Genomic DNA, 22586 nt, shown 5'->3' with positions numbered 1-22586 from the left:
TTTGGAATTGGTCAGGGAGAAATACTGGAAAGTGAACTAACCCATGGAACTTTAATACGCACCACAAAGGAGCACAAATAAGGTTCCTAAAAACAATTCTGAGAATGAACTTTATTATAGCCTATTTCTTTAATATTAAAGATGTACCGTCATTACTTTTATGGACAGAATTTTGGGTATGCTGTTCAGTTTTCTTTCTGAGTCAGACTCGTTTACACTATTAGAATCTTTTCCTCTTAAGATTTCTTTTTTGGAAGGGACTGCAATTTTTCCTTTAAAAAAAAAATCTATCTAAATTGTGTATTTTCAAAGAGTATGGTTCTATTTAGAACCTTTTTTTGACCCAGGAATTTTTCATAATTTTTTATTCTTAAGTGAAAATTCAGTTGGCCATCCTCCTTCTTCCTTCAAAGTTTTTTAGGCCTACAGAAAGTTAAATAATATTTATTGTGACTTTTTTCCCTCTGGAGTCTTCTATAATTACAGTTTCCTATATAAACTACAGTATCTTCATGAAGACCAAGGCTCAAATTTACTGTGCTTAAAAACAATTCTCTTATTTTGCTTGCCTGTTAAAAGATTGTTCTAATGTTTGATTACACTAGTAAAATGGCTCAATCTTTGTGGTGTTGCAGTTTTCACACATTTAATATTTTATCAATTCTTGTTTAAATAGAGTACTGTACAAGAAATTACTAACTATATCTTGAAGTTATTTTGTATGGAAAATATATTTAGAAAAGTGGATTTTGAGCCACAGTCTTGTTCTTGGTAAGCTTTTTGTGTACAAAATAGTTCTCTCTTGAGTATGCAAGTCTTTTTGCTAAGAATTCCATTTATTCTTTAACATTTAGAGTACATCAGACTTATAGACATTTTAAGTCATCTGTCTGTGTAGTCTTCCAATTGTACAAAGAAGGCCTGTTAGCCCTCCAGATTGAAAATGTATGTGACTTTTTAGAGAATTGAAGTGAGAGTCACAACCATTCAAAAGTTTGGCTGCTGATCATATTTACTGCTAATAAAATTAATGTGTAAGAAAGATTAATCTTCTTTCATTATGCCTATGACAAGCGGGTACTGCTTCACAAAAATTCACTGTATAGCCCATTTTATGTATGCATCATTATGTTGTTGCTCTCATTGAAATAGTATGTTGTTTTTCTTTTTAAGTTGGCCTTAGGTATCTGTCACTGTGGCATGCAGAGGGCTACGATGATTTTAAATATTAGGATTTTTAGAGCAGATAACATTAGCTACTTTATGGATTTCAGAAATCTCAAAGCAGTTGTAGATTAAAACTGCTAGTTAACTATCACATTTCCAAACCAAATGCATAAAATTGAGTAAGTGCAGCATTAGTAGATGAATATATTCACCGAAATTAATGGTTTGAGGGCATTTCACTCTAGATCCTGTTGTAATTGCAGGGAAAAATGGGATTATTGTTGTTTATACTTGAGTTCACTGAGATCAGAGCTGTGATAATGTCCTTGATTTTGTCATTTTGTTAAGTCTTCCATTCCTTTTAAGATAGTTTGCAAGTCAAAGAAAGTCTTGTTACCTGAAGTTATATAAAGAAATTTGTTCTAAACCTTTTTAAATTTGCAATGTTTTCAAAAAACTTCTTTGGAAATTGGTTTATTAGCTGCTCTGAAATAAAGTTAACCTCTGAAACTTAGGAAAAAAAATTCTTATAGTATTATTAATTTCATGGTATTTCCTTCCTAAATATCTCATTTTAAAAAGACATTCTTTATGAACGAATGCCCATTGTCATGCAATGTTATTTTTTTCCATTTTTTCTTGTAATCATTTTGGAATTTCTAGTCCTGGGGAAGAGCATCCAAACATTTATTTACAGATTTCAAATGAACGTCAACCATGTAGAGAGTTGAAAAAGGGATAGTATTCAGGAAAAAACATAATCAAAGCAAACTGGAGTCTATGGTCAACAGTAACACTGTAATATACCTTCATTAAATGTAACAAAGGCAATATGCCAATGTTAAATGTACATGAGAGGGGAATATAGGGGAGGAATATGGGATTCTTGGTAGTGGTGTTATTTGCTGTCCTTACTAGTATATTGTATTGTATGACATGTTATTTTTCTTTTTATCATTTTTTTAATTGCTAAAAAAAAAAAAATTTTTTCTTGTAGTAACAATATGTTCAAGTGCTGATTGTGGTGATAAATGTACAACTTTATGATGATACCATGAACAACTGATTGTACACTGTGGATAAATGTATGGTATGTGAATATAACTCTATAAAATTGTAGGAAAATACATATATAGGAGTAAAAGTGTTGGAGAAAACATGGTGAGAGGGATGTACCTATCTACTGTTGATGAGCAGGTAGAATGGTGTAGCCTTTCTGAAGGTCAGTGTGGTTGTTCCACAAAAAGTTAAGTATGTGGGGACCAAAAGGTCCTGCAGCCTCATTATGGGGTATGTCATTTGAAGATCTGAGAGCAGAGACATGAATGGACATTTGCAAACTGGTGTTCATGGAGGCAGTAATCATGATTTGCAAAGGGTGCAGATGACCTAAGGGTACACTGACTGAAGAATGGAATGGTGTACTGTGGTGTACGCATACAGTGGAACATTGAGCAACTACAAGGAGGAGTGAAGCTGTGAGACACGCAACGAGATGAATGGATTCTGTACACAGTATTTGAGTGAAATACACCAGAAATAAAGGCAAACACTTTAATGCCTCACAAATATGGACTAACTACAATGTGTAAACTCAGAATTAAATCATAGAACATAGCCTAACGTGGACATAATTATTGTAATAGTCCCTAGATTGTAAGCTCTTACAGCAGTTAACTCTATCCCTGAATTGTAATGCCTATCTCTAAACTTTTAGATACTGATCCCTTAGCGTATAACCTGATTGGTCTCTGGAACAATGCATATCTCTGAGATACCTGAAACTCAGAGCTAGAGCTTGGCAGATATGAATGTCAGTATTAGTGCATATAGCCACTGTCAAAAAAAAAAAAAAAAAAAAAAAGCTGAAAAAGAGCCCAGACTTCAATTAGTTATATGAATGAAGCAGGTCTGGTTAAGACCAGGGCAAGCCAGGCCAAAGGGTAAAGGTTGAAACTGATTGTGTTTTAAAACTTCATATATGAGACCAAGGGAATAGATATCTATTTGGTACAGGATCTAAATTTTCTAAACGGTACAACTCTACAGTCGATTTGTTCAAACACCACAATTGCATGGAACTTTGAATAGGAAGTGAGATACGGTAGGTTAGTATAGGCCGGAGTGAAATAGTGACACATCCCAGAGTAATTTGGGCAGATAATAAAAAATATACTTACAGCCTCCTCCGCCCCAGCCCCGAGGATCTGAGGGAAGGTGCGGATGTGTTGGACTTCCTCACCTGGACTGGTGTTGATGTTGTCACAAACACTGGGACTGGTGGTTTGATGTGCTGAGCCCTCGATCATGGGACATGCCCTTATGAAGCTCCTTACTGCAAAGGAGAGGCTAAACTTGCATATAATTGTGCCTAAGAGTCTCCCCCTGAGTACCTCTTTGTTGCTCAGATGTGGCCCTCTCTCTAACTGAGCCATCTCGACAGGTGAACTCGCTGCCCTCCCCCTTACATGGGACCCGACTCCCAGGGTTGTAAATCTCCCTGGCAATGCAGAATATGACTCCCGGGGATGAACGTGGACCTGGCATCATGGGACTGAGAGTTATCTTCTTGACCAAATGGGGGATGCAAAATGAGACGAAATAGTTTCAGTGGCTGAGAGATTTCAAATGGAGTCGAGAGGTCACTCTGGTGGACATTCTTACGCATTATGTAGATACTACGTCTTAGGTTTTAATGTATTGGAATAGCGAGAAGTAAATACCTGGAACTACCAAACTCCAACCCAGCAGTCTGGACTCCTGAAGACAATTATATAATAATGTAGATTAAGGAGGGCAAGATGGCTGCATAGAGAGGAGTGGAAACTAAGTAGTCCCCCTGGAACAACTACAAAAAAACAGAAACAACTAGCAAATAATCCAGAATAACTGCGGGGGGACAAACGAGACCATCCACTCATCATACACCAACCTGAATTGGGAGGAATGCCCGAGAACACAGCATAAAATCTGTAAGTAAAACCTGCGGAACCAAGTCGTGAGACCCCCTCCCCCATAGCCCGAGCTGCAAAGCCTCGTGGTGCCAGAGAGAAGCTCTCTCCCAGCAAGCGAATATAGCTCAGCTGAGCTCCAACTGGGGTTTTAAGTAGTGAGTGTGAACTGCTCTCTACAGGTACGCATCCCCAAAAAACAGACAGAGGCTTTGGGTGACGACTGACCTGGGAGAGCCGGAGGGTCACCTTGGACTGGGTCTGAAGGGGACTATCTGTTTCTTTTTTGGCTCAGTGGAGAAAGCCCCAGTCATTTTCAGTTTCCAGGGCTGTGACTCTGGGAAGGGTGGAGACAGCACAAGCAGAGAGGGAGACCATTGAAATGCTAATGACCTCCACCTGAGGGGTCTGTCTTCTCTAGGAGAAAAGGGGTGGGGCCCTTTCCATTCAGAACCAGACCCCAGAGCCTGGGGGAACACAGCCACACCGCCTCACACCAGTCAAGAATTATAGGCTAACAGGCATCAGCTGCTGGGCAGAAAAGCACAGTGACCTGAGGCATCAAAGGGCAGTTTTCTAAGACACACCCTCAGGGAAACCAGATACTGAATATTTCTTCCCTCTGGGACCTGAGCCTGTTCTGGTCTGGGAAACCTGATTTGGATAACCAAGGAAACCATGCTTAGACAACAGAAAATTGCAACCTACACTAAGAAAAACAAAGTTATGGCCCAGTCAAAGGAACAAACGTACACTTCAACTGAGATACAGGAATTTAAACAACTAATGCTAAATCAATTCAAAAAGTTTAGAGAAGATATTGCAAAAGAGATAGAGGCTGTAAAGGAAGCACTGGGCATGTATACGGCAGAAATCAAAAGTTCAAAAAAACAACTAGTAGAATCTATGGAAATGAAAGGCACAACACAAGAGACGAAAGACAATGGAAACATACAACAGCAGATCTCAAGAGGCAGAAGAAAACACTCAGGAACTGGAGAACAAAACACCTGAAAGCCTACACGCAAAGGAGCAGATGGAGAAAAGAATGAAAAAATATGAGCAATGTCTCCGGGAACTCAAGGATGAAACAAAGTACAATAATGTATGTATCATTGGTGTCCCAGAAGAAGAAGAGAAGGGAAAGGGGGCAGAAGCAATAACAGAGGAAATAATTAATGAAAATTTCCCATCTCTTATGAAAGACATAAAATTACAGATCCAAGAAGCACAGCGTACTCCAAACAGAAGAGATATGAAGAGGCCTACGCCAAGATACTTAATAATCAGATTATCAAACGTCAAAGACAAAGAGAGAATCCTGAAAGCAGCAAGAGAAAAGCGATCCATTACATACAAAGGAAGCTTAATAAGACTATGTGCGGATCTCTCAGCAGAAACCATGGAGGCAAGAAGGAAGTGGTGTGATATATTTAAGATACTGAAAGAGAAAAACCGCCAACCAAGAATCCTATATCCAGCAAAGCTGTCCTTCAAATATGAGGGAGAGCTCAAAATATTTTCTGACAAACAGACAATGAGAGACTTTGTGAACAAGACACCTGTCCTACAGGAAATACTAAAGGGAGCACTACAGGGTGATAGAAGACAGGAGTGCGTGGTCTGGAACACAACTTTGGGAGATGGTAGCACAACAATGTAAGTACACTGAACAAAGGTAACTATGAATACGGTTGAGAGAGGAAGGTGGGGAGCATGTGAGACACCAGAAGAAAGGAGGAAAGACAAAGACTGGGACTGTGTAACTTGGTGAAATCTAGAGTATTCAACAATTGTGATAAAATGTACAAACAAGGTCTTTTATGAGGGAGAACAAGCAAATGTCAACCTTGCAAGGTATTAAAAATGGGGAGGCATTGGGGGAGGGATGCAATCAGCATAAACTGGAGACTGTAACTAATAGAATCACTGTATTATGCTTCTTTAATGTAACAAAGGTGATATACCAAGGTGAATGCAGATAAGAGGGGGGGGATAGGGGAGGCATGTTAGACACTTGACATTGGTGGTATTGTCTGATTCTTTATTCTACTTTGATTTAAGGTTATTTTTCCTTTTGCTGCTTCCTAGCTGTCATTTTTTTTTCCTCTTTCTTTTGCCTCTCTACCTTCTTTGACTCTCCCTCCTGCCTTGTGGAAGAAATGTAGATGCTTTTATATAGATAGTGGTGAAGGTGGTGAACACATAAATGTATGACCATGCAGAGAACCATCGATTATTTACTTGGGATGGAATGTATGGTGAGTGAACAAAACCATATTAAAAAAAAAATGGGTTGATGACAAAACCTCAAGGGCAATATACTGAGTGAAATAAGCCAGACACATTAGGACAATTATTGCAGGGTCTCACTGATAGGAACTAATTATAATATGTAAACTCACAGACATGAAATATAAGGTACCAAGATATAGGACGAGGCTTAAGAATGGGGAGTGGTTGCTTAGTATGAGCAGAATGTTCAATTAGGATGAACTTAAATGTCTGGAAATGAACAGGGGTGTTGGTAGCAAGATGTGAGAATAACTAACAGCGCCGAATGGTGTGTGAATGAGGTGGAAAGGGGAAGCTCAGAGTCATATATGTCACCAGAAGGAAAGTTGGAGGTCAAAAGATGGGAATGTATAAAACTGAATCCTATGGTGGGCAATGTCCATGATCAACTGTACAAATACTAGAAATCACTTCCATGAACCAGAACAAATGTATGACAATACAATTAGAAGTTAATAATAGAGGGGCATATAGGGAAGAACTATATACCTATTACAAACTATATACTACAGTTAGTAGTATTTCAACATTTTTTCATAAACAGTAACAAATGTACTATATCAATACTACGAGTCAACAATTGAGGGGGGTTGGTTAGGGACAGGGGAGGATTAGAGTTTCCTTTTCTTTTTTACTTTTTTCATCTTTCACTATATTTCTTGTCTGGAGTAATGAAAAGTTTCTAAAAATTGAACAAAAATTAAGTGTGATGGATGCACAGCTGTATGAGGGTACCCAGGGGCAAGTGATTGTACACTTTGGATCTTTGGATAATTGTATGGTATCTGAACAATCTCAATAAAAATGAAATAAATTAAATAATAATAATAATAATAATGTAGATTACAAGGGGTGACAGTGTGATTGTGAAGACCTTGTGGATCCCACCCCCTTTATCTAGTGTATGGATGAGTAGAAAAATAGGGGAAGGAAACAAACAAACAAACAGACAAAGGTACCCAGTGCTCTTTTTTACTTCAATTGCTCTTTTTAACTTTAATTATTATTCTTGTTATTTTTGTGTGTGTGCTAATGAAGGTGTCAGGGATTGATTTAGGTGATGAATGTACAACTATGTAATGGTACTGTGAACAATCGAATGTACGATTTGTTTTGTATGACTGCATGGTATGTGAATATATCTCAATAAAATGAAGATTAAAAAAAAGAAAAATGGGGATAAAAACTAAAAGACAAATAGGATGGGATGGGGGGGATGATTTGGGTGTTCTTTTTTCACTTTTATTTTTTTATTCTTGTTCTGGTTCTTTCTGATGTAAGGAAAATGTTCAGAGATAGATTGTGGTGATGAACGCATAACTATGTTATCATACTGTGGACAGTGGATTGTATACCATGAATGATTGTATGGTATGTGAATGCATTTCAATAAAACTGAATTTAATTAAAAAAATTTTTTTTAATTAAAAAAAAAAAAGACATTCTTCATGAACGAATGCCCATTGTCATGCAATGTTATTTTTTTCCATTTTTTCTTGTAATCATTTTGGAATTTCTAGCCCTGGGGAAGAGCATCCAAACATTTATTTACAGATTTCACTGAAGACAGAGAAATTATGTTGGTCTTACATAGGCTTCAAGTGTGCATTTAAAGAGACCTCTCTTTTTTTTTTTATTCTACTGTCATTTCAGATCCTTAATTACGTGTTTGATGTTTTTGCTTCTTAAAGTACCAGAGATATGCAGATTTGCACTTTAGCCTTGATGAAAAGTACAAGATGTGTTCAGAGCTTCCCTATTCTTTTCTTATTAGTAGCCACATAAGTTTCAAGAACAAGTTGGCACAAAGAAGTAACAATGGAAAAATAAAAAGTTTGCTGTTGTTTGAAAAGTGTGTTCAGCATTTTGGCTTGTCACATCAGTTCACAAATTTGGTGCTCTGCTAATTATATTCGAGAGAAGGAGGTTAACAGAGCTTGACCCCTGCCTTGCCACCTAGTGAAAGATAATCTGTAAAAGAATGCCAAGCAGTAGGGTAAAGTCATTCAACTCTTCTTAATTCAGTTTTATATGGAGAGGAGGGGGACAGTGCTGTGTATTATTTTTCATCCCCGTCCTGATTCAAATGGTATGTTTCCAAGTTTATATTACCATCATATTTATAAATTCATGTTTGCATTGAAAATTAATCCCCAAAGGGCTTTTGATAGGAGGGACTAGTCCTCCAATATCATTATAATTAAAGCCTATCCAGTCACTGTAAATATTTATCTATCAATTTTGACAGATTGGAGCCAGATTGATGTTTTCAATCTTCAGCCCAGTATGAAAATTTCAAAGGCTTATTCAATTTTTTTCTGCCATTTTAGTGAAAATATTTAAAATCTGTTTTTAGTTTTTTTGTTTTTTTGTTTTTTGTAATCTGTGCCATGGTATTTGAAAACCAACAAATAAAGGGGAAATTTTGTATTTAATTCCTTTTTCGGTATAATGTTCAGTTGTATAGATTATTAATGTATGTCCACTGAATATAACCCCGGTTTTGTGATATAACTGCTTAGATTTTATTGGTAACATAAGATTAGTGCTTGCATTAAATGCTAAATTCCCATTGTGATCATTAATTGAAATGTTGTCTTTAAGCAAAAAGTTATTTGTGAATATAAGTCTTGTGCTTAGAGAATGCATGGGTGTTTATCTGTCAGTATGGGAGGATGTAAATTCTTTGCATCATCAGTGAATTCACTGGATGTGTAATCCTTTGCAAAATATAATTATAGGTATTTAATAGAGTGAAAAAAAAGAAAATCCCAGCTCTCTCACTCACAAGCTGTGTGACCTGAAGTACCTCTCTAAATCTCAATAACCTCATGTGTATAACTCAAGGTATGATCATCTACATCAAAAGGCTGTTTGAGGATGAAATGTGACAGTAGTTGTAAAGTGCCTAGGACAGTCCCTGGTATGTAATAAACGTTAAGTAAATTTAGCTAGTATTAATGATGTTATTGCCAATTCCACAGTTATATAACTCTTACTGTTAAAAGGTCTTTCTCAGATTACGCCAAAAATTCATTTCTAAGAAACAGCCTCGTGTGTCCAGTTCTTCCCTCTGGACCTACAAAGAGCAAGCCAGGTCTTCTCTACTCCAATACAAATATTCCCAGTTCCCTTCTATTCAGTATACGTCACTGTTTCGCAATCACTCGATATTGTGGTTGCTCTCCTGTGAACACTACTTTGTTGGCATAGCCAAAGTTACACACACCTGTACACTAACAGAGTATACACACTCATGTGCGTAATTAGGCTTCCTGCATATTTATGTCTTCCACTCTGCTCCAATAACTACAATGAATGTTCACTACAGAAAAGAAAAGATTTACTGGAGGAAGTGTAGGGAAGAAAGCAGAAAACAGAGTTGACAGTGCAATAGTAATGGGCACAGGCCTTGGAACACTCTTGGTTTTGAATCCCACTCTGCTGCTTACTAGCTCAATAACCTTGGGCAAGTTACTTAACCTCTCTCTGCCTCAGTTTCCTCATCCATAACAACAATGCTATAGCAAAGGGTTGCGAGTATTAAACGATTCAGTATATGTAAAGTATTTAAAACGTAGCAAGATCTCAACAAAGGTTAGCTATTATTATTATTATTATTATTATTATTATTATTATTCATGTATCTAAAGGATTTATTCCACACTGCTCCAGAGGACAGACAACTTACCATCCAATGTAAGTTAAGGTCATTCAGACCTTGGAAAACCATTTATTGAACACCTATCAGGGGCCAGGAGCTGTGCCACGTTAGGGCTACAAACCCATTACACATGGCCCTGAACTCGAGCACAGCCCAGCTGGAAAGCCAAACAAGTAAACACATGACTACAGAAAATGTGTTAAGCCCATTAAGAGAAGCAAGAGAAAATATGATGCAACACAAAGGTAAAGGCAACCAGTGTTCGGAAGATCAGGGAAAGCATCATAAAGCAGAAGACCAATGAAACGGAACTTGCAGAAGTAGGAGCTCACCAGAAGAAGGCAAGTAAGGTAATTAAAGAAGAAGGAACCACAAGTCCAATGGCAAAGAAGCATGAAGGAGTATGGTGGGTTCAGGGAATTAATTATAAAAGCAAAGAACTATATTCAATGAACACTTTCCATGTTCCAGGAACTGTACCAAGAGTTTAATATGCTTCATCTCACCGCATCACATTATGAGATGGATATAATTACACCCATTATTCAAATAAGGAAATTAAGGCTTAGCATGTTTAAAAAAAAAAAAAAACAGTCCAAGGTTTCACAGCTAGTAAATGGCCCAGGTGAACATGTTCACCCTCACATCTATCTAATTCCAAAGCCTGAGTTCTCAACCACTTTGACATGACCACAGTGCAAAGAACGGTGGGAAAAGTGGTGGGAGAGAGATCCAGAATGGAAGGCAAGGAGCAAATTATAAAGGACTTGGAAGGACTTGAGGCTGTGTCCTTTGCACGATGATGAGCCATCACAGGATTTCACCATGGAGACTGGCATGGTCAGATGGGTATTTTAGAAAAATCATTCTGAAAGCTATTAAGAACCAATTAGAGGAGGGCAAAAACAGAGGCAAAGAGAAAATTAAGGAGTTATCATAAAAATATAGGCAAGAAATTATGAACTGTATCAGTGGCTGTGAGAATGGAAAGGAAGGGCCAGATTCTAGGGATATCAGAAAGCAGAATAACAGGACTTGATGTATGTAGCATAGTAAGGGGAGGGAGGAGAAAAATCAGAGCACTTCCACCAGTATATTCTGATTATCTGTTCACCTCTATGCTTTGCCCAATAGGAAGCCCCACCTAGCATCCTGCCTAGAATAAAAAACATGCCCAACAAATGTTAGCTACATATATTAGATGGAAATCCAGGTGTAGATTTGGCTGGCGGCATGAACGAGTCCACTGAGTTAAGCAATACAAGAGAAGGAACATATCTGGAGAACCAGGGAAGGTTGAAGACACATACAGTTGGAGATGATCAGGAAGTACGTCTGAGCTCAGGAAAGAGGTCTGGATTGAAATGTAGTCTGGGGAGTCAATGTTGAATAATGGTAACTGAAACTGTAGGTGAAAAATCACCCAGGGATGGAGTATGGTGAGCCGAAAGGAGGGGCCTGGGAAGGCGGCTGAAGAGGGCTGAGAGGAAAACCGGGAGAGTAGGTCCTAAAAGCCAAGTGAGGAGAGCCTTTACAGATGAAGGTAATTTTGATTTTTGTCAGGAGCTAATACAGTCACTTATTTCGAAGTAGTAAGCACTTAAGATAGATGTTTTTAATTAAGGCAAGGAAAAAAAAAACTTTTTACCTTCCTCAGGGGGCCAAAATATAGCATAAGGGTGAGCTAGCCCAGGATTCGTATTTGGGGAAACTTACCCGCAAAAGAAGCGTTCAAGCAAGGTTCAGAAGGCCAGGCCTTACACACTATGAATAGAACAAACGAGCGCCCCAGCCAAGTTCTCACTCGTTGCCCATGACCTCTTTCACCTGCGCACGGGCGCGCTGCTTGCTCATCCGCCAGCACCCCAAGCCTAGGACCCCTTCCGCCCACTCAGGAACGGGAGGACGAGAGATTTTGAATAGATGCACACTCGTCCGGAAGCTCCTTTTTCACTTCTTCCCTCTGAGTTCCCGCCCATATCCATGCACATCCCCCTCGTCGGCACACGAGTGTGCGCTTAACTCTCCCGTTTCCCTCCTTTCCCCGCCACCAAACCCCTCCCTAAAGGCGATCCTCACCAGTTTCCCAGCCCGGGAGGCTATGGGCGATGGCTCGGGGCTCTGCGCAGCTTCCCCAGCACCACCCCGGCTCCCCGCTTCCAGGGACGCCGGGGTGTTGCCCTGCAGCAGCCAACAACCACTTCCGGAAAGGATAACTACCTAGCAACTCAGAGTCCCGCCCCTACCCGGAGCCAATAGGTCGCGGCATGAGAGCTGTGACATAGGATTGGTTATAGGTCCTGTTACGTAACGCAGGATTTCCCGTTGCACGATGGGAGATGTAGTTTAAGCTAACTGATGACGGTCCTTAAGTGGTTAAATTAAGAGACCCCTGAATTTAGATATGAGGGGAAGTTCTTCGCGAGAAAGGCACGACCATTTATAATATTTATAGTAACGTAAAATAACTTAGGCAATTGACTGATCATCGTTTGTTAGTCACATGATTAATATCAGGTGAATAATATACTGATCAATAATCAATCCATTGAGCCTTTAATAAACAAAAGAAATGTGAATGTAATATAACGGAAACCCCCACCTAAAAAAAAAACTGCCCCCCCTGTACCCCTATTAAACCAATAACCACCTGACCAAGATTTAAGAGACCTAGTTTCTACTATCCATCTTTTCACCAGAGCACAGGGCTCAGTTTGCAAGTCTGCAAAATGGGAATAATAATGTTTATTACAACTGTTTCAAAGAGTCTGTATAATAAGAAAAAAAAAAAGTGACACAAGATGTAATGCCTCCACACACCCTGTCTGGCAGAGGGGTTGCTACTAATATAATTCCAAAGAGCTTTAATTTTGCTTACAGGGAGGGCAAATCTTCCTTTCTCTCACGTGTCTTCAACCTCCTAGAGAAGTTAAGAGGGGCAAAGACAACTCTGGCCTTTACGTAAGTGGGAACACTGAGGAAGAGAGAAGTTTCTAGTTGAAGAGGAGAACAGTGAGGCCCCGCACCTGGAGCAGCCTCATGCCTGAAAACTTGATGGGTTCCGTTGTGGGGATGGAGCTGGTTCAGACTCACTCCCAGGAGACGAGGCCCAGTTTCCTCATCTCCAAAATGGGTGTGCTAATACCTGTGCCTCAAAAAGTAGAGCAGAATAATAAATGTGGAACTTTGACAACTTGGGCCTCATGCCCTAATGAAGAACACAGATTGCTGTTCCTGTATATCCTAAACCAGATTTCCAGTAAGGTATTCCTCACACTTAATCCTTCCGCATCAATTCCGGCCTGTGCTAACTATTCTCACCTGCAGATGTCAAATCAGTGTTCCCCTTTCCTCTCCACATCCCTTACAAGTCTCACAAGGGGGCCACAGGGACCAGACTAAGGGACTCAAAGGGCTCACAAGCTTATCCACCACAAACCTCGCACAAAACAGGGATTCAGAAAATCATATGTGATTTGAGGTGATGAAAGTAGTCTGGAAATAGTGGTGAAAGTTACACTGTATTGTGAATTTACTTAATGACAAAGAATTGTCCACTTAAAATGGTTAAACTGATTTCTAAGTTATGCATATTTCACCACAACTAAAAATAAATATTTTTAAAACCATATGTAGCCTTGGTCTCTATATCCAAGAACTTGCAATCTGATTTTTTTTTAATTTGTATTTTGGTAACATATGCATAACATAAAATTTACCATCTTAACCACTTTTATGTATACAATTCAGTGGAATGAATTATTTTACAGTAGTATCCTATCATTACCAGCTTCCATCACTAAAACTTTTTCATTACCCAAAACAGAAACTCTTTACCCAGGTGCTGGTTATGTACCCCAGAAAGGGCCATGTTCTTTTAATCCATTCCTGTGGGTGCAGACCTATTGTGGGTGGGATCTTTGATTAGGTTGTTTCAATTGAGATGTGACCCACCCAATTCAAAGTGGGTCTTAATCCTTTCCTGGAGTCCTTTATGAAAGGACAAAAGGCAGAAAAAGTCAAGATTGCTCAGAAAGAGAAACACCCAGAGAAGTCTGGAGAGAGCTTAAAGAAAAAAGCCCCCAAAGGAGCTGAGACAGAAAAGGCCCGGAGATGTTAAAGAGGACCCACAGAAGCTGAGCGAGGAGGCCACTGGAACCAGCAGCTGAAAGCAATGAAACTCAGGAGTGAAGGAGCAGCAGATGATGGCCACATGCCTTGCTATATGGCAGAGCAACCCTGGATGCCAGCAGCCTTTCTTCAGAGACAGTATCATCCTTTTGATGCCTTAGTTGAGACATTTTCATGGCCCTGGAACTGTAAATTTGTGAACTATTAAATCCCCATTGTAAAAGCCAACCCAGGTCGGGCAAGATGGCGGCATAGAGAGGAGTGGAAGCTAAGTAGTCCCCCTGGAAGAACTACAAAAAAACAGAAACAACTAGTAAATAATCCAGAATAACTGCGGGGGGACAAACGAGACCATCCACTCATCATACACCAACCTGAATTGGGAGGAATGCCCGAGAACACAGCATAAAATCTGTAAGTAAAACCTGCGGAACCAAGTCGTGAGACCCCCTCCCCCATAGCCCGAGCTGCAAAGCCTCGTGGTGCCAGAGAGAAGCTCTCTCCCAGCGAGCGAATACAGCTCAGCTGAGCTCCAACTGGGGTTTTAAGTAGCGAGTGTGAACTGCTCACTACAGGTACACATCCCCAAAAAACAGACAGAGGCTTTGGGTGACGACTGACCTTGGAGAGCCTTGGAGGGGGCTATCTGATTCTTTTTCGGCTCAGTGGAGAAAGCCCCAGTCATTTTCAGTTTCCAGGGCTGTGACTCTGGGAAGGGTGGAGACAGCACAAGCAGAGAGGGAGACCATTGAAATGCTAATGACCTCCACCTGAGGGGTCTGTCTTCTCTAGGAGGAAAGGGGTGGGGCCCTTTCCATTCAGAACCAGACCCCAGAGCCTGGGGGAACACAGCCACACCGCCTCACACCAGTCAAGAATTATAGGCTAACAGGCGTCACCTGCTGGGCAGAAAAGCACAGTGACCTGAGGCATCAAAGGGTGGAGCAATTTTCTAAGACACACCCACAGGGAAACCAGATACTGAATATTTCTTCCCTCTGGGACCTGAGCCTGTTCTGGTCTGGGAAACCTGATTTGGATAACCAAGGAAACCATGCTTAGACAACAGAAAATTGCAACCTACACTAAGAAAAACAAAGTTATGGCCCAGTCAAAGGAACAAACGTACACTTCAACTGAGATACAGGAATTTAAACAACTAATGCTAAATCAATTCAAAAAGTTTAGAGAAGATATTGCAAAAGAGATAGAGGCTGTAAAGGAAGAACTGGACATGTATACGGCAGAAATCAAAAGTTCAAAAAACCTACTAGTAGAATCTATGGAAATGAAAGGCACAACACAAGAGATGAAAGACACAATGGAAACATACAACAGTAGATCTCAAGAGGCAGAAGAAAACACTCAGGAACTGGAGAACAAAACACCTGAAAGCCTACACGCAAAGGAGCAGATGGAGAAAAGAATGAAAAAATATGAGCAACGTCTCCGGGAAATCAAGGATGAAACAAAGTACAATAATGTACGTATCATTGGTGTCCCAGAAGGAGAAGAGAAGGGAAAGGGGGCAGAAGCAATAATAGAGGAAATAATTAATGAAAATTTCCCATCTCTTATGAAAGACATAAAATTACAGATCCAAGAAGCGCAGCGTACTCCAAACAGAAGAGATATGAAGAGGCCTACGCCAAGACACTTAATAATCAGATTATCAAACGTCAAAGACAAAGAGAGAATCCTGAAAGCAGCAAGAGAAAAGCGATCCATTACATACAAAGGAAGCTTAATAAGACTATGTGCGGATCTCTCAGCAGAAACCATGGAGACAAGAAGGAAGTGGTGTGATATATTTAAGATACTGAAAGAGAAAAACCACCAACCAAGAATCCTGTATCCAGCAAAGCTGTCCTTCAAATATGAGGGAGAGCTCAAAATATTTTCTGACAAACAGACAATGAGAGACTTTGTGAACAAGACACCTGCCCTACAGGAAATACTAAAGGGAACACTACAGGGTGATAGAAGACAGGAGTGTGTGGTTTGGAACACAATTTTGGGAGATGGTAGCACAACAATGTAAGTACACTGAACAAAGGTAACTAAGAATGCGGTTGAGAGAGGAAGATGGGGAGCATGTGAGACACCACAAGAAAGGAGGAAAGATAACGACTGGGACTATGTAACTTGGTGAAATCTGGAGTATTCAACAATTGTGATAAAATGTACAAATATGTTCTTTTACGAGGGAGAACAAGCAAATGTCAACCTTGCAAGGTGTTAAAAATGGGGAGGCATTGGGGGAGGGATGCAATCAGCATAAACTAGAGACTGTAACTAATAGAATCATTGTATTATGCTTCCTTTAATGTAACAAAGGTGATATACCAAGGTGAATGCAGATAAGGGGGGGGGATAGGGGAGGCATGTTAGACACTTGACATTGGTGGTATTGTCTGATTCTTTATTCTACTTTGATTTAAGGTTATTTTTCCTTTTGCTGCTTCCTAGCTGTCATTTTTTTTGTTTCCTCTTTCTTTTGCCTCTCAACCTTCTTTGACTCTCCCTCCTGCCTTGTGGAAGAAATGTAGATGCTCTTGCTTAGTATGAGCAGAATGTTCAATTAGGATGAACTTAAATGTTTGGAAATGAACAGGGGTGTTGGTAGCAAGATGTGAGAATAACTAACAGCGCCGAATGGTGTGTGAATGAGGTGGAAAGGGGAAGCTCAGAGTCATATATGTCACCAGAAGGAAAGTTGGAGGTCAAAAGATGGAAATGTATAAAACTGAATCCTATGGTGGGCAATGTCCATGATCATCTGTACAAATACTAGAAATCACTTCATGAACCAGAACAAATGTATGACAATACAATTAGAAGTTAATAATAGAGGGGCATATAGGGAAGAACTATATACCTATTACAAACTATATACTACAGTTAGTATTTCAACATTTTTTCATAAACAGTAACAAACGTACTATATCAATACTAGGAGTCAACAATTGAGGGGGTTGGTTAGGGATAGGGGAGGTTTAGAGTTTCCTTTTCTTTTTTTCTTTTTTCATCTTTCACTTTATTTCTTGTCTGGAGTAATGAAAAGTTTCTAAAAATTGAACAAAAATTAAGTGTGATGGATGCACAGCTGTATGAGAGTACCCAGGGGCAAGTGATTGTACACTTTGGATCTTTGGATAATTGCATGGTATCTGAACAATCTCAATAAAAATGGAAAAAAAAAAAAAAGCCAACCCATTCCTGGTATATTGCATTCTCGCAGCTTCAGCAAACCAAAACAACCCATTAGGCAATCACTCCCCTCACACCCCTCCATACTGCACCCCCCATCCCTGCATTCCACCCCCAGCTCCTGGTAACCTCTAATCTGTTTTCTGTTTCTATGAACTGACTTATTCTAGACATTTCACATAAGTGGAGTCAACAATATTTATCCTTTTGTGTCTGGCCTATTTCACTTAGCAGGTTTTCAAGTATCATCCATGTTGTAGCATGTATCAGAACTTCATTTCTTTATATGGCTGAAGAGTATTCCATTATATGGATATATCACATTTTGTTTATCATATGTTGATGGACACTGGGTTGCTCCCACCTTTTGACTATTGTGAATAATGCTGTGATGAACATATGGTGTACACATATCTGTTTGAGTCTGTGCTTTCAGTTCTGTGGGGTATATACCCAAGAGTGGACAATCTGGTTGATGTTAATTGCCATCAAAAATCAAGTTTCTGTCCCTTAGCATGGGTCTCTTGCTCTCTTGGAGAGAGCTAATAAAATAAGGATACTATAGAATTAAGGGGTATTATGGGATTACCCTATGAAAATAATCAATTTGCATTTTATTGGGGTTTCCCCCATAGATTTGTACTCAGAAAGGCAAACCAGTTTATATATTGCCCTTAGGCAAACACAATTAAGAAAGGAAATGTTTGGGGAAAATAACAAAACGATACATAAAGTGATATATCAAATAAGTGAGAAAGAGAGAGAGATTGGGAATTTCACACATTATAGGTTATCTTCTGCAGTTAGGGCTGAACATTTAGGAGTGGTTTATCAACCTAAATCAACCCTAAATATTCTTCACTATCCCCAGGTCAGAAACTCCACTACTAGAACTTTTTCTTCTCTTTTTATACTGTTAACTTGGAATATACAGAAAACAACCCACATAATAAGAAAGGAAAATACTTATTAATCCTACCATTTAAAAAAAAAAAGGATATAAAAGTGTGAAATATTCTCTCTACACTTTCAATCCACCTCATTTAAAATTGCAAACTGCCCTTTCATCTCCTTTTTTACTTTATTTTCCCCCGTAACCCATATCACCATCTGAAATTCTGTAATATTATTTATTTCTTTATTATCTATCTCCCCACATTAGGAGACAAGAATTTTGTCCATTTTATTTATCCTTGTTTCTTCAGTGCCTAAAACAGTGTTTAACATATAGTAGATATGCAATACACATTTGCTGAGTAAATGAATGAGAAAATGAAGGAAAGAAGGAATTCCATACATCAGAGGAAGCAATGTTGACATTTTGATTCCTTTCTTCAAAAATTTTTTAATGCGTCTTCATATGTAAATTCAAATGCATATATATACATACACACACATACGCCTACTTTTAAATTTTTTACATAAGTGAGATCATAATTACATACTGTTCTGCAATGTGCCAAGGTCTGTTCACAGGAAGCTACCCCATTCTTTTTTTTTTTTTTTTTTTTTTTTTAATCATCATTTTATTGAGATACATTCACATACCACGCAGTCATACAAAACAAATTGTACTTTCGATTGTTTACAGTACCATTACATAGTTGTACATTCATCACCTAAATCAATCCCTGACACCTTCATTAGCACACACACAAAAATAACAAGAATAATAATTAGAGTGAAAAAGAGCAATTGAAGTAAAAAAGAACACTAGGTACCTTTGTCTGTTTGTTTGCTTCCCCTACTTTTCTACACATCGATCCATAAACTAGACAAAGTGGAGTTTGGTCCTTATGGCATTCCCAATCCCACTGTCACCCCTCATAAGCTACATTTTTATACAACTGTCTTCGAGATTCATGGGTTCTGGGTTGTAGTTTAATAGTTTCAGGTATCCACCACCAGCTACCCCAATTCTTTAGAACCTAAAAAAGGTTGTCTAAAGTGTGCGTAAGAGTGCCCACCAGAGTGATCTCTCGGCTCATTTTGGAATCTCTCTGCCACTGAAGCTTATTTCATTTCCTTTCACATCCCCCTTTTGGTCAAGAAGATGTTCTCCATCCCACGATGCCGGGTCTACATTCCTCCCCGGGAGTCATATTCCACGTTGCCAGGGAGATTCACTTCCCTGGGTGTCTGATCCCACGTAGGGGGGAGGGCAGTGATTTCACCTTTCAAGTTGGCTTAGCCAGAGAGAGAGGGCCACATCTGAGCAACAAAGAGGCATTCAGGAGGAGACTCTTAGGCACAAATACAGGGAGGCCTAGCCTCTCCTTTGCAGCAACCGTCTTCCCAAGGGTAAAACTTATGGTAGAGGGCTCAACCCATCAAACCACCAGTCCCCTATGTCTGTGGTCATGTTAGCAACCATGGAGGTGGGGTAGGCGAATACCCCTGCATTCTCCACAGGCTCCTCAAGGGGGCACTACATCGTTTTTTTTTTGTTTTTTTTTTCCTTGTTTGTCTTTTTTCTTTTTTTTTTTTTTTAACTTTCCCTTCTTTTTTCAAATCAACTGTATGAAAAAAAAAGTTAAAAAGAAAACAAACATACAATAAAAGAACATTTCAAAGAGACCATAGCAAGGGAGTAAGGAAAAGACAACTAACCTAAGATAACTGCTTAACTTCCAACATGTTCCTACTTTACCCCAAGAAAGTTACATACTATAGCAACATTTCAGTGAACTTGTTCCTACTACATCCATCAGAAATTAACAGACCATAGTCATTTCTGGGCATCCCCAGAACGTTAAATAGCTTATCTGTTCTTCTTGGATTATTGTTCCCCCTTCCTTAATTGCTCTCTACTGCTAGTTCCCCTACATTCTACATTATAAACCATTTGTTTTACATTTTTCAAAGTTCACATTAGTGGTAGCATATAATATTTCTCTTTTTGTGCCTGGCTTATTTCGCTCAGCATTATGTCTTCAGGGTTCATCCATGTTGTCATATGTTTCACCAGATCGTTCCTTCTTACTGCCGCGTAGTATTCCATCGTGTGTATATACCACATTTTATTTGTCCACTCATCTGTTGATGGACATTTGGGTTGTTTCCATCTCTTGGCAATTGTGAATAATGCTGCTATGAACATTGGCGTGCAGATATCTGTTCGTGTCACTGCTTTCCGATCTTCCAGGTATATCCCGAGAAGTGCAATCGCTGGATCGAATGGTAGCTCTATCTCTAGTTTTCTAAGGAACTGCCAGACTGACTTCCAGAGTGGCTGAACCATTATACAGTCCCACCAACAATGAATAAGAGTTCCAATTTCTCCACATCCCCTCCAGCATTTGTAGTTTCCTGTTTGTTTAATGGCAGCCATTCTAACCGGTGTTAGATGGTATCTCATTGTGGTCTTAATTTGCATCTCTCTAATAGCTAGTGAAGCTGAACATTTTTTCATGTGTTTCTTGGCCATTTGTATTTCCTCTTCAGAGAACTGTCTTTTCATATCTTTTGCCCATTTTATAATTGGGCTGTCTGTACTATTGTCATTGAGTTGTAGGATTTCTTTGTATATGCAAGATATCAGTCTTTTGTCAGATACATGGTTTCCAAAAATTTTTTCCCATTGAGTTGGCTGCCTCTTTACCTTTTTGAGAAATTCCTTTGAGGTGCAGAAACTTCTAAGCTTGAGGAGTTCCCATTTATCTATTTTCTCTTTTGTTGCTTGTGCTTTGGGTGTAAAGTCTAGGAAGTGGCCTCCTAATACAAGGTCTTGAAGATGTTTTCCTACATTATCTTCTAGGAGTTTAATGGTACTTTCTTTTATATTGAGATCTTTGGTCCATTTTGAGTTAATTTTTGTGTAGGGGGTGAGGTAGGGGTCCTCTTTCATTCTTTTGGATATGGATATCCAACTCTCCCAGCCCCATTTGTTGAAAAGACCATTATGGCTCAGTTCGGTGACTTTGGGGGCCTTATCAAAGATCAGTCGGCCATAGATCTGAGGGTCTATCTCTGAATTCTCAATTCGATTCCATTGATCTATATGTCTATCTTTGTGCCAGTACCATGCTGTTTTGGCAACTGTGGCTTTATAATAAGCTTCAAAGTCAGGGAGTGTAAGTCCTCCCACTTCGTTTTTCTTTTTTAAAGTGTCTTTAGCAATTCGAGGCATCTTCCCTTTCCAAATAAATTTGATAACTAGCTTTTCCAAGTCTGCAAAGTAGGTTGTTGGAATTTTGATTGGGATTGCATTGAATCTGTAGATGAGTTTGGGTAGAATTGACATCTTAATGACATTTAGCCTTCCTATCCATGAACATGGAATATTTTTCCATCTTTTAAGGTCCCCTTCTATTTCTTTTAGTAGAGTTATGTAGTTTTCTTTGTATAGGTCTTTTACATCTTTGGTTAAGTTTATTCCTAGGTACTTGATTTTTTTAGTTGCTATTGAAAATGGTATCTTTTTCTTGAGTGTCTCTTCAGTTTGTTCATTTCTAGCATATAGAAACATTACTGACTTATGTGCATTAATCTTGTATCCCGCTACTTTGCTAAATTTGTTTATTAGCTCTAGTAGGTGTATCGTTGATTTCTCAGGGTTTTCTAGATATAAGATCATATCATCTGCAAACAATGACAGTTTTACTTCTTCTTTTCCAATTTGGATGCCTTTTATTTCTTTGTCTTGCCGGATTGCCCTGGCTAGCACTTCCAGCACAATGTTGAATAACAGTGGTGACAGCGGGCATCCTTGTCTTGTTCCTGATCTTAGAGGGAAGGCTTTCAGTCTCTCACCATTGAGTACTATGCTGGCTGTGGGTTTTTCATATATGCTCTTTATCATGTTGAGGAAGTTTCCTTCAATTCCTACCTTTTGAAGTGTTTTTATCAAAAACGGATGTTGGATTTTGTCAACTGCTTTTTCAGCATCTATTGAGATGATCAATTGATTTTTCCCTTTCGAGTTTTTAATGTGTTGTAATACATTGATTGTTTTTCTTATGTTGAACCATCCTTGCATGCCTGGAATGAACCCCACTTGGTCATGGTGTATGATTTTTTTAATGTGTCTTTGGATTCGATTTGCAAGTATTTTGTTGAGGATTTTTGCATCTATATTCATTAGGGAGATTGGCCGGTAGTTTTCCTTTTTTGTAGCATCTTTGCCTGGTTTTGGTATTAGATTGATGTTAGCTTCATAAAATGAATTA

At 39.0% G+C, this 22586-nt stretch overlaps 1 protein-coding gene across 14 annotated transcripts in view; it reads right to left on the bottom strand.

Annotated features, from left to right (window-relative positions):
• The window catches only part of CEP164 (centrosomal protein 164), a 77359-nt gene extending 65081 nt beyond the window's left edge, over nt 1–12278 (bottom strand). For 13 of the 14 annotated variants that reach the window (XR_005217584.1, XM_037841584.1, XM_037841591.1 and 10 more), the window contains exon 1: nt 12157–12278. The gene's annotated coding sequence lies outside the window, so the exon portion shown is untranslated. Of the gene's footprint in view, nt 1–11793; nt 12092–12156 lie in introns of those variants that run through there. The other variant, XM_037841585.1, reaches the window with a different exon arrangement.
• Between the last annotated feature and the right edge of the window lie 10308 nt (nt 12279–22586).

This window comes from Choloepus didactylus, chromosome 6 (assembly GCF_015220235.1).
Source record: "Choloepus didactylus isolate mChoDid1 chromosome 6, mChoDid1.pri, whole genome shotgun sequence".
Taxonomy (NCBI): Eukaryota; Metazoa; Chordata; class Mammalia; order Pilosa; family Megalonychidae; genus Choloepus; species Choloepus didactylus.
The sequence above is the reverse complement of the archived record's forward strand: the minus strand, read 5'-3'. Positions and strand labels throughout refer to the sequence as shown.